The following is a 10,226-nucleotide window of genomic DNA, read 5'->3' on the forward strand; positions in this document are numbered from 1 at the left end:
GAGTGTGGAAGAGAGATGAATGCATACTCAATTTGAATCAGTGCTTTAAGATGCACCAGGACAGTGCATTCTTAAGCAGCATCAGAAAGGATCATGTCTGATCATTACAAGCCTCCCATTAATGGGTACTCTCAAGAAATAGGTCTTACACTTACACACACACGCACACACACACCGCGCGCGCGCGCGCGCGTGCACGATCATTATTCAGCCTACACACACACAAACACACCAGGATCATTATTCAGCCTTAAGAAGGAAATCGTGCCATTTGCAACAATACACACCAGAGATAACCTTGAGGGCATATGTTGAGTGAAGTCAAAGGAACGTATAATCTCACTTATTGTGTAATCTGAAATAAATAGAACACAAAAACAGTGACTAGACTGTCAGTTACTAGGAATGTGGGGGGAAGAAGGAGGCAAATGGAGAGATGTTAGTCAAAGGGAAGAAACTTCCAGTTATGAGTAAGTTCTGGGGGGATCTGATGTACAATGTGGTTACTATAGCGAATAGGATTGTTATTAAAAATGCAATGTTTTCACCACAGGAAAGAAATTATAATTAAGTGAGATGACAGTAGTATTATCTAATGTTACTGTGGTAATCATTTTGCAGTATGTCTATCAAATCAACATGCTGTCCACCCTAAACTTACCAATGTTTACATGTCAATTATCTCAATAAAGCTGGAAAAGTAAAATTATTTATATTTATCCCTACCTCCCCTCTAAAAAACAATTTTATTAAAAATTTAAGTTGTATTTATTTTTTTAAAGATTTATTTATTTATACAAGCACCGGGTACAGTCAGAAGCGCAGGGAGGTGAGAGAATTTCCAGAGCCAGAGCAGAGAACAGAACAGGCAGACTGACGAAATACACTGCTGAGGGGCGCAGCGGACAGCAGGAGAGGTCAGCGCGCCCTGTGGGACCCTCACCCGGCGGCCGGGATCGAACTGGTGCTGCAGAGGCTGCGGACAGCCTCGCAACCCAATGCTCAACCGCTGCACACCAGGGCAGGCCCTAAGTTGTATTTATTTATGCATACAAGAACTGGGGTGCAGGCCAGAGGTGCAGAGGTGAGAGAAACTAATTCAACTCATCAATCAGTTCAGTAAAGTGGCAGGATACAAAATCAACACGCAAAAGTCAGTAGCATTCCTATACACAAACAATAAATCTGAAGAAGAAGAAATCAAAAAAACCATCCCTTTTATTATTGAAACAAAAAAAATCAAATATTTGGGAATAAATCTAACAAAAGAGGTAAAGGACCTATACAAAGAAAAAACTATAAAACACTGTTAAAAGAAATAGAAGAAGACACAAAGAAATGGAAAGACATCCCCTGCTCATGGATTGGGAGAATAAACATTATTAAAATGGCCATCCTACCAAAGCAATATACAGATTCAATGCTATTCCAATCAAATTTGAATGTCATTCTTCAAAGAAATAGAACAATTATTGATGAAATTCATATGGAATCACAAAAAACCCTGAATAGCCAAAGCTCTCCTGAAAAAAAAAGAAGGGAATGGAAGCATCACACTCCCAGACTTCAAACTCTACTACAAAGCCATAATCATCAAAACTGCATGGTATTGGAACAAGAACAGACATACAGACCAATGGAATCGAATAGAAAATCCAGAAATAAACCCAGATTTATGGTCAACTAATCTTTGACAAAGGAGCAAAGACTATGCATTGGAGCAAAGAAAGTTTGTTCAATAAATGGTGCTGGGAAAACTGGGTCGCTACATGCAAAAGAATGAAGCTTGACCACTACTTCACACCATATACAAAAATCAACTCAAAAATGGATTAAAGAACTAGACATAAGACCTGAAACCATAAAATACATAGAAGGAAATATAGGCAAAACACTACGTGATTTGCATATCAAAGATATCTTTACAGACACATCACCAAAGCAGTGATACTGAAGGCAAAGATCAACAGCTGGACTACATCAAATTAAAGAGCTTCTGCACAGCAAAAGAGACAATAACAAAAACAAAGAGAAAACCCCACCAACTGGGAGAAAATTTTTGCACCCAACACTAATGATAAAGGACTGATCACAAAAATCTGCAAAGAGCTGATGAGACTCAACAACAACAAAGAAAATAATCCAGTCAAAAAATGGACAGAGGAACTAAAAAGAAACTTCTCTGAAGAGGAAATGCGAATGGCCAACAGGCATATGAAAAAATGTTCAACATCACTTGCAATCAGGGAAATGCAAAATCAAAAACTACCATGAGATACCATCTTACACCAGTGAGAATGGCACATATTAAAAAAACTAGCAACAACAAATGTTGGCGAGGTTGTGGAGAAAAAGGAACTCTTCTGCACTGTTGGTGGGAGTGCAAACTGGTCCAACCACTATGGAGAGCTGTGTGGAGATTTCTGGACATACTAAACATAGAGCTTCCACAGGATCCAGCAATTCCACTCCTAGGTATTTACCCAAAGAACACAGAAACATCAATTCCAAAGAACACCTGCACCCCTATGTTTATAGCAGCACTATTTACAATAGCTAAGCTTTGGAAACAGCCCAAATGCCCAAAAATAGATGACTGGATCAAGAAGATGTGGTACATATATACCATGGTATATTACTCAGCATTCAAAAAGATAAACACATGCAATTTGCAGCACATGGATGACGCTGGAAGGGATCATGCTCAGTGAAATAAGCCAAAAAGAAAAAGAAAAATACCGGATGGTCTCACTCATAGCAGGGATCTAGAAACTTAAATAAGGGACCAGGAAAATGAATAACTATAAGAAAGTGAAAATCAAATCAACAAAAACTATGAACCAGAGACACTTTTTGGGGGGTGGGGGGTGGGAGGGGAGGGATTGGGGTCAGAATGGGGGATTGCAATTGTATGGGGAATATAAAATAAGATTTATTAATTAAAAAAATAAATAAATAAATAAATTCTAAAATTTTCAAGTGGTCATTTCAGGATTCCTTTTTTTTAAAGATTTATTTATTTATTTATGCAAGCACTGGGTACAGTCAGAAGTGCAGGAAGGTGAGAGGATTCACCAGAGCGGGGAGCAGAACAGGCAGACTGAGGAAGTACACTGCTGAGGGGAGCAGCGGGCGGCAGGAGAGGTCTGCGCGCCATGTGGGACCCTCCTCTGGTGGCCGGGGAGCAACCGGGGATGGAACCGGCGATGCAGAGGCTGCGGGCAGCCTTGCAGCCCAGCGCTCAACCACTACGCCACCAGGGGAGGCCCCATTTCAGGATTCTTTTTCAGCATGTCTTTCTTTTTGGGGCTAAAATTGTGTCATGGAGTCTAGGTTAGTAGAAAAATAACATTAAATAATAATATTAGATACACAATAGTTCCTTTGAGAAGGAATAAACTAACAAATCCAATAGGTCATAACAATACCAATGTGCTCAAAAACTAAACAAAAATGTTAGGAAATTTAGAACACTTTGTTTTCTAGGTTGCTTTTAACACTTTATCCAAAATAAAGTGATTTCATAGTGATAAATAACAGGAAGTATAAGTATCATTGTTTTACTTCTATGTATATTACATATATCAATATGTGCACTTACAAATATATGAATAAATATCTGAGGAAGGAGATTTAGAGAAGAGAGGTTAATCATTTTTTCTAAGGTTACCTATATATGATATTCACTCAAAATAAACAATGACTAATAATTGAGATACTACACTGTACTTTTGTAGAATTGATAGTGTTCTAATGATCAAGATATAGAGAGAATGTTGTGATAAAACTGACTTTTCAGTGGCAGGGAAAGAAGCAATATAAATAAGTTTTAAAATATCCAACAGAGAAATAACAAATGGTGATAGGATCTGTACAAGGGATCGAAACAAACCAATTGAATTTTCAATGCCATTTAGGATAACATCAAAATATGAAACCCTTAAGGATATTTTTAATAAAATGTATGCATCTGTAAAGCTTTGAAAACATTATTCTTTAATGGAAATTATAAGACTTCAATAAGTGACAATATGAACTCTATTTACAGACCAGAATGCATACAGGAAAGTTTGGGAGAAAGCACAATTGCAGAGGGGAGCACAGAGAGACAGAAATGACTGAATCACCCTGCAGTAAGAAAAAGGAGGTCAGTGTTTCATGTGGACAAAGGAGAAGGAATTGTGAGATAAGGTCACAGATATTCACAGAATCTAGTCACTCAGAACTTCATGCTAATTGTGAAAATGGAGAGAGGTGTTGGAGAGTGGAGTGAATTGAATAGTTTATGCTTGAGAAAAATCTCTGTGCATTGTGGAAACTAGATTGTATGAGAACAAGAATGCAACAGGGAAAACAACCGAGAAACTTGCAGTAGACAAAGAGAGAGGAGTGGGTCAGAGTGGTAAGTTGCTTAGGATGTTAGTTAATAGGGCTGATTTGGATGGGTATAGAAAGTGAGGGAAAGACAGAAATTAAAGATGCTGCCAAACTTTCTATCCAGAGCAACTTGGAAGATGTAATTGCTATTTGCTTTTTTTTTTTTTTAATTAATTTATTTATTTATTTATTTGTTTGTTTGTTTATTTGTTTGTTTGTTTGTTTATTTATTTATACATACAAGCACTGGGTATAGTCAAAAGTGCGGAAGGGTGAGAGAATTCACCAGAGTCAGAGCAGAGAATAGAATAGGCAGAGTGACGAAGTACACTGCTGAGTGGAGCAGTGGGCATGACAGGAGAGGTCGGTCGCGCCATGTGGGACCCTTGCCAGTGGCCGGGGATTGAACCGGTGCTGCAGACGCTGCGGGCAGCTTCACAGCCCAGTGCGCAACCGCTGTGCTACCAGGGGAGTCCCGATATTTCTGTTCTTAATTTTGTTGGGGATTGCCACACTATTTTCCATGATTGCAGCAATTGAAATTCCTAACAACAATCTACAAAGATTTTTTCTCTCCACAACTTTACTATCACTTGTTTCTTGTCTATTTTGATAATAACCCTCTTAACAGATAGGAGATGATCGCTCATTTTGCTTCTGATTTGCTTTCTGAATAGGAGAGAAGGAACACGTGTTCATGGGCCTGCTGCCATCTCTGTCTCCTGTGGACAAGCCGCTATTCAACATCTCTGTACACTTTTTAATGGGGATATTTGTTCTTTTGTTGATGAGTTTAATGAGTTCTTTATAAAATTTATATATTAAGCCCTTGTCTGACATATGTAAGTATTTTCTCCAAATCATTTGCTTGTCTTTTTAATGGTGGTTTCTTTCACTCTATAGAATAAACTTTTTAGTTTAATATTGTCCCTTTTTTTATATTTGCTTTTGTTTCCTTTGCCAGTGTAATCCAATTGACAAAAGTCATCTCTAAGGCTCATTAAGGAACTCAGTCATTTTTGTTTTTCTGTGTATTTTGTAATTTCAGAACTTATATCCATGTCTTCACTCCACTGTTGGTGGAAATGAAGACTGTTTCCCTTCCTAGAAAATTAGGATAGATATTTCTGAAAATACTAACAATAGTTCTACCTTATGATCCAGCAATCCCATTCTTAGTTTTCTCTCTGAAGCATACAAAAACACTAATATGAAGGGATATGTGCACGCCTATGTTCATGGTAATAGTATTTTCAATACTAAAGTTATGGAAGCAACCTAAGGGTCCAACAACAGACTTGGTTAAGAAGATATGGCGCTGGGCCTCCCTGGTGGTGCAGCGGTTGAGCGCTGGGTTGTGAAGCTGCCCGCAGCCTCTGCAGTGCTGGTTCGATCCCGGGCTGCTCCCTGGCCACCAGAGGAGGGTCCAAAATGGCGCGCAGACCTCTCCTGCCGCCCGCTGCTCCCCTCAGCAGTGTACTTCGGTCCTTCTGCCTGCTCTGCTCCCCGCTCTGGCTCTGGTGAATTCTCTCACCGTCCCGTGCTTCTGACTGTACCCAGTGCATGTATAAACAAACAAACAAAGAAACAAACAAACAAATAAATAAATAAATAAAAATACATGCCTCTTAAAAAAAAAGTTTTAAATAAAAAAAGAAGATATGGCGCACAACACACAAATACTACTCAGCTACTAAAAAAAACCCACTGGATTAAATCTTGCTATTTGCAATAATATTGGTAGGACTGGAAGAGACTATGACTCACAGAATTAGTTAGAAGAAAGGTAATACCAGAGAGAGTAAATGGTTTGCTCACAGACAAAACTATAGCCTAACTTGAAAATAAAACAAAAATCTCTTACTTAGAAAGACAAATTTTCCATCACCTACTTAAAAATTTATGGGCACAGAATAACTTACATCTATATCAAACATCGTGTTTTTCATTAGACCGTCATTTCATTGCAATCTGGTTCAGTATGCAAACTTGTAACATGAAAAGATAATGAAGAGAGATTTATTAAAAGAGATGGATAAATGGGATCTGAAAAGCATTATCCTTCAGGGCTACCATGTGAAACCCTGCCATTTGTTGATTTTCCATTTTGTTATAAGATGAACGAAAGGTTAAATATTTTCATATTAGTTTTATCTTTGACAGTTACCAAAAAGACTCTTCAATTTCAGAGTCGCTTAAAAACCAGAAAAGCTGTTCATATCAACCATGTAGTATATATTCCTTACACATACATACCAATTAACTTAAATCTAAAACTTGCCTGTTACATGATTCACTGATCAGTAAAGACACATTAATTTTATATTAAATTCTCTATGGCCAATACTGCAGTGAGAAATTATTGGGAAAGGGGCCTCGCTGGTGGCTTAGGGAGTAAGTCTCAGCTCTGTCACTGCTATGGCCTGAGTTCAATTCCCCATGAGGGAGCTAAGCCACATAGGGTGCAGCAGCCTTCTCCTGTCATGCCTGCTGCTCCCTTTAGCAGTGTATTTCAGTACATCTGCCTGTTCGGCTCCCCACTCTCTCAGGTGAATCCAGGCTGCCAAGGGTTCCCCTGGTTTCTGGTGGAACTGTTTGCCCAAGTCCACCAGTTCCACCTGGGTGTATGGTCAATAGGTAGTAAATTCTGTCATTTGTGGTGGCCCAGCAGCCTGATCACCTGGGGCCATGGGTGGCTGCCACTTCATTTCTGAGTCACCACCGGGGGGGGGCCCGGAGCATGGGACCAGCCTCCACCTACTCTCCAGAGGAGTCCGGCATCTCCGGGGTGGCAGGTTGGTTTGCCATCGCCGGTTGGACTCGGGCAAAGGAACAGCCTCCCTCTCCTCCTGTCCTGAGGAGGGGTCTGGCATCTCTGGAGTCACAGGTTGGTTTCCCACCACCGGCTGCGATTCGGGCAAAGGGCCAGCCTCCCTCTCCTTCCTTTCTGAGCTGGTCTCACATCTCCGGAATGGTGGGTTGGTTTCTCCAAACTTCTTCCTCCAGAATCCTCAAACATCATTGCAGTTTCCGCATCTCTTCCCGAATCTCAACCCGTACTCGCTGGATTCTAGATTGCTCTTTCTGCCTGGACCCTCACAGAGCTGTGAGAAACACCCATCCCACTGCTCCTGCCACCTCGCGGGCACTGCATCCACTCAGGGTTTCTTCTATTTCATGCCGGGCCTGTTCCAACTGCCCCGGGGATCCATCTACCTCTGGCCATTCCTGCGGAGGTGACCACAGGGCGAGGAGGTCGGCCACCGAGTATCATCTACTCGTGGCCGGCCACCCGGCAATCCCTCACAAGGTTCCAAAGGTTTTGTCTGCGTAGAGCCGTCCTGCTTTGCACCGTACTGCCATCTACGCCAGTTGTAATGCAACCAACCGATCCCGGGCAGGTTTATGAAAGCTTCTAGCAGCCACATGCTCTTCGCCGTTGTTTGTAGTCACCGTACTCCTCCGTATGGGGTGGAACTGGGTGATCTCCCGCAGCTTGTCAAAATTAACCACCTTGGAGACCGGCTGCTGCTTGGAGCCTGGCTACGAGGCAGGGGATGAAGCGTCTCAGCGAGCCCTGCCCCCACGACCCGCGTCAGTGTCAGTCTGGGATTCCCAGCCAGTCTCCTGGCGGGGACCTGCTTCAGGGCCTGGGGCCATGGTTGTGTCAGTGAAGTGGATCTGATCTGCGTGGCCTCGAGCAGACTGAAAAACATGTTCTCTTTGATTAGAGGCCAGGGTGGAAGAGAGGATAATGTGTAATCATAACACGGAAGGTTATAGGTGTAACCTTAGGTGTAACCTTGGGTAAGATAATGAAATTCTTTGGTGTAGGTAGTGGGGTCGTTAGTGAAAGAGCTGAGATGCTTTTCAATCTGGGAGAGATCAGACAGAGGGAATGGATCGTGGACTCCACCTACTCCTTCGGTCCCCACAACCTCCCTAAGGGGACAAAGAGGACGATTGTGAGATAGATGTGCTGGCTGGGAGGTGGAAGTGGGGGCAGGACTGGGAGCTGAAGGAGGTGAAGACTGAACATCTAGAGGATCAGAGAACGCAGAAGAGGGGTCCAGAGAAGGCGAAGAGTGAGAGGAGTCTGGAGACTTGGGAAGTACAACTGGTTTGCAGGAGGGAGGGACTGGAGCACACGAGAAAGCAAGCCTGGACATGAGGGATCTCTGACCATGTTCCACTCAGGTGACAGAAATTGTTCAGGTCTGTAAGGACCGTGAAATGGAAAGCTCCCTGTTCTGGCCAGTGAGAGCCATTCTCCAATGGGCACTGAGGCCGGGCAGTGTTGCAGGAGAAGACGAGACGTTGAGGCGCAGATCTGGCCTGAGTCCCAGCAGATCGAGGTTTGAGAGAAGGCGTCCCAGAGGGGTGGCCGGGCTCGGCTTGGAATGTGAGGACCCCATGGCTAAGTCGGCTCCTCTCCCCAACGAATGGGGGTACAGACTCAGGAACGCAGTGTCCCAAGACCTGATCTGACCTCTGGGACCACAGGCCCCGAATCATGGCGTCCCACGACCCGGTCCTGGCCTTTGAAATGGGGGCAGGCGAGGGAGGGGGAAGTCTCAACGGCTCGGTCGTCGCCCAGACTGGACACCTGGGCTGGACGGGCGTCCCCAAATCCAAAACCAGGAGCAACGGGGGTCGACTGGCGTAGGCCTGCGGTTTATGGAACAGTCGACCAGGATGGGGGTGAGGAGAGGAGCCAGGTAACCAGGGGTGAGGGCCTCCTGGGAAAGATGGTCAGGCAGTGACTCACCCCAAGGATCAAGGCCAGTGGTGGATGAGAGGCATCTGCCATGGAGAGGAGTGGTCCCAGGGATGGGAAGGTGGCCCCAGCGCCTGGGGACACAGCCTTCTGGGTTTCGGGCACCAAGATGAAAGGTTTGGTGCGGTGAAGAAAAGGGGAGCCAGGCTAAACTTTCTCAAAGGAAGGGGAAACTCATTGTGACCCCGGGCGATCTTTGCTGACCCAAGGTGGGGGTCCCTGATGTCCCGCCCATTGTGGGGGGAGATGTCATTTTATAGGGTGAGGAGAGGTTAGGCAGGAAAACTGGGTTGGCAGTGGGGAAAACAGGTTTAGGTGGAACAAAGTTGTTTTTTCATGGAGCTGAGTTGTTTTCTCCTGCTTATGGCTTCAGTTTCAGTTTGATGGGATCAGGGTTTCTGGGGTCAGGGCCATCTTGTTGTTTGCATGTGGGCTTCCCCATTCCTGGCCCCTGCATCGACCTTTCATACCAGCCTTTTGTTGACAGGAAAAGGGGCGACTGTTCTTTCTTTAGCTACTTCCTGCTGGACAGAGGCGAAGACCAGGGTGGGGGCTCAGGCCTGGTTATGAGATGGTCTTTGCAGGGACGCGAGGATATGGGTGGAGAAGGAGTTGGTTAAAGGTGGTTCAGGGCGGGTCTTGGATCCAGTGTTGGATGAAATGCAGTAAGCATGGGGCAAAAAGAAAAAAATAAGAATAGGATCAGAGGCCCTGTGAGTGCTAATACCTTGCCTGAGGCTGTGCTGATCTGGAATCTCCAGGCAAAGACAGAAGAACGGGAAGTGGCTTGAAGTGATGGGATGAGAAACAGAGGAGAGAGAGTCAGAGGGCCTCTGCTCTGTAGACTGAGTGGAACCTGGACGAGGAGCACAGTGACGTGTACCTGAGTTGGGCCCAGCACTAGCATTCATACTGCTTGTCCACAGGGACCGGTTTGACCCTGGACAGCTGATGCCAGGACATGTTGCTCAAGACCTTGACAGCTGTTGGTGTAGTCAGGATGATCGTGTGTGGACCCATCCACTTTGGCGGAAGTGGTTTTGGAGAGATGGCTTTCAGAAGAACCTGGTCT

The sequence above is a fragment of the Talpa occidentalis genome, unplaced genomic scaffold (assembly GCF_014898055.3).
Source record: "Talpa occidentalis isolate TD23 unplaced genomic scaffold, MPIMG_talOcc4v2.1 talOcc4.19, whole genome shotgun sequence".
Lineage (NCBI taxonomy): Eukaryota > Metazoa > Chordata > Mammalia > Eulipotyphla > Talpidae > Talpa > Talpa occidentalis.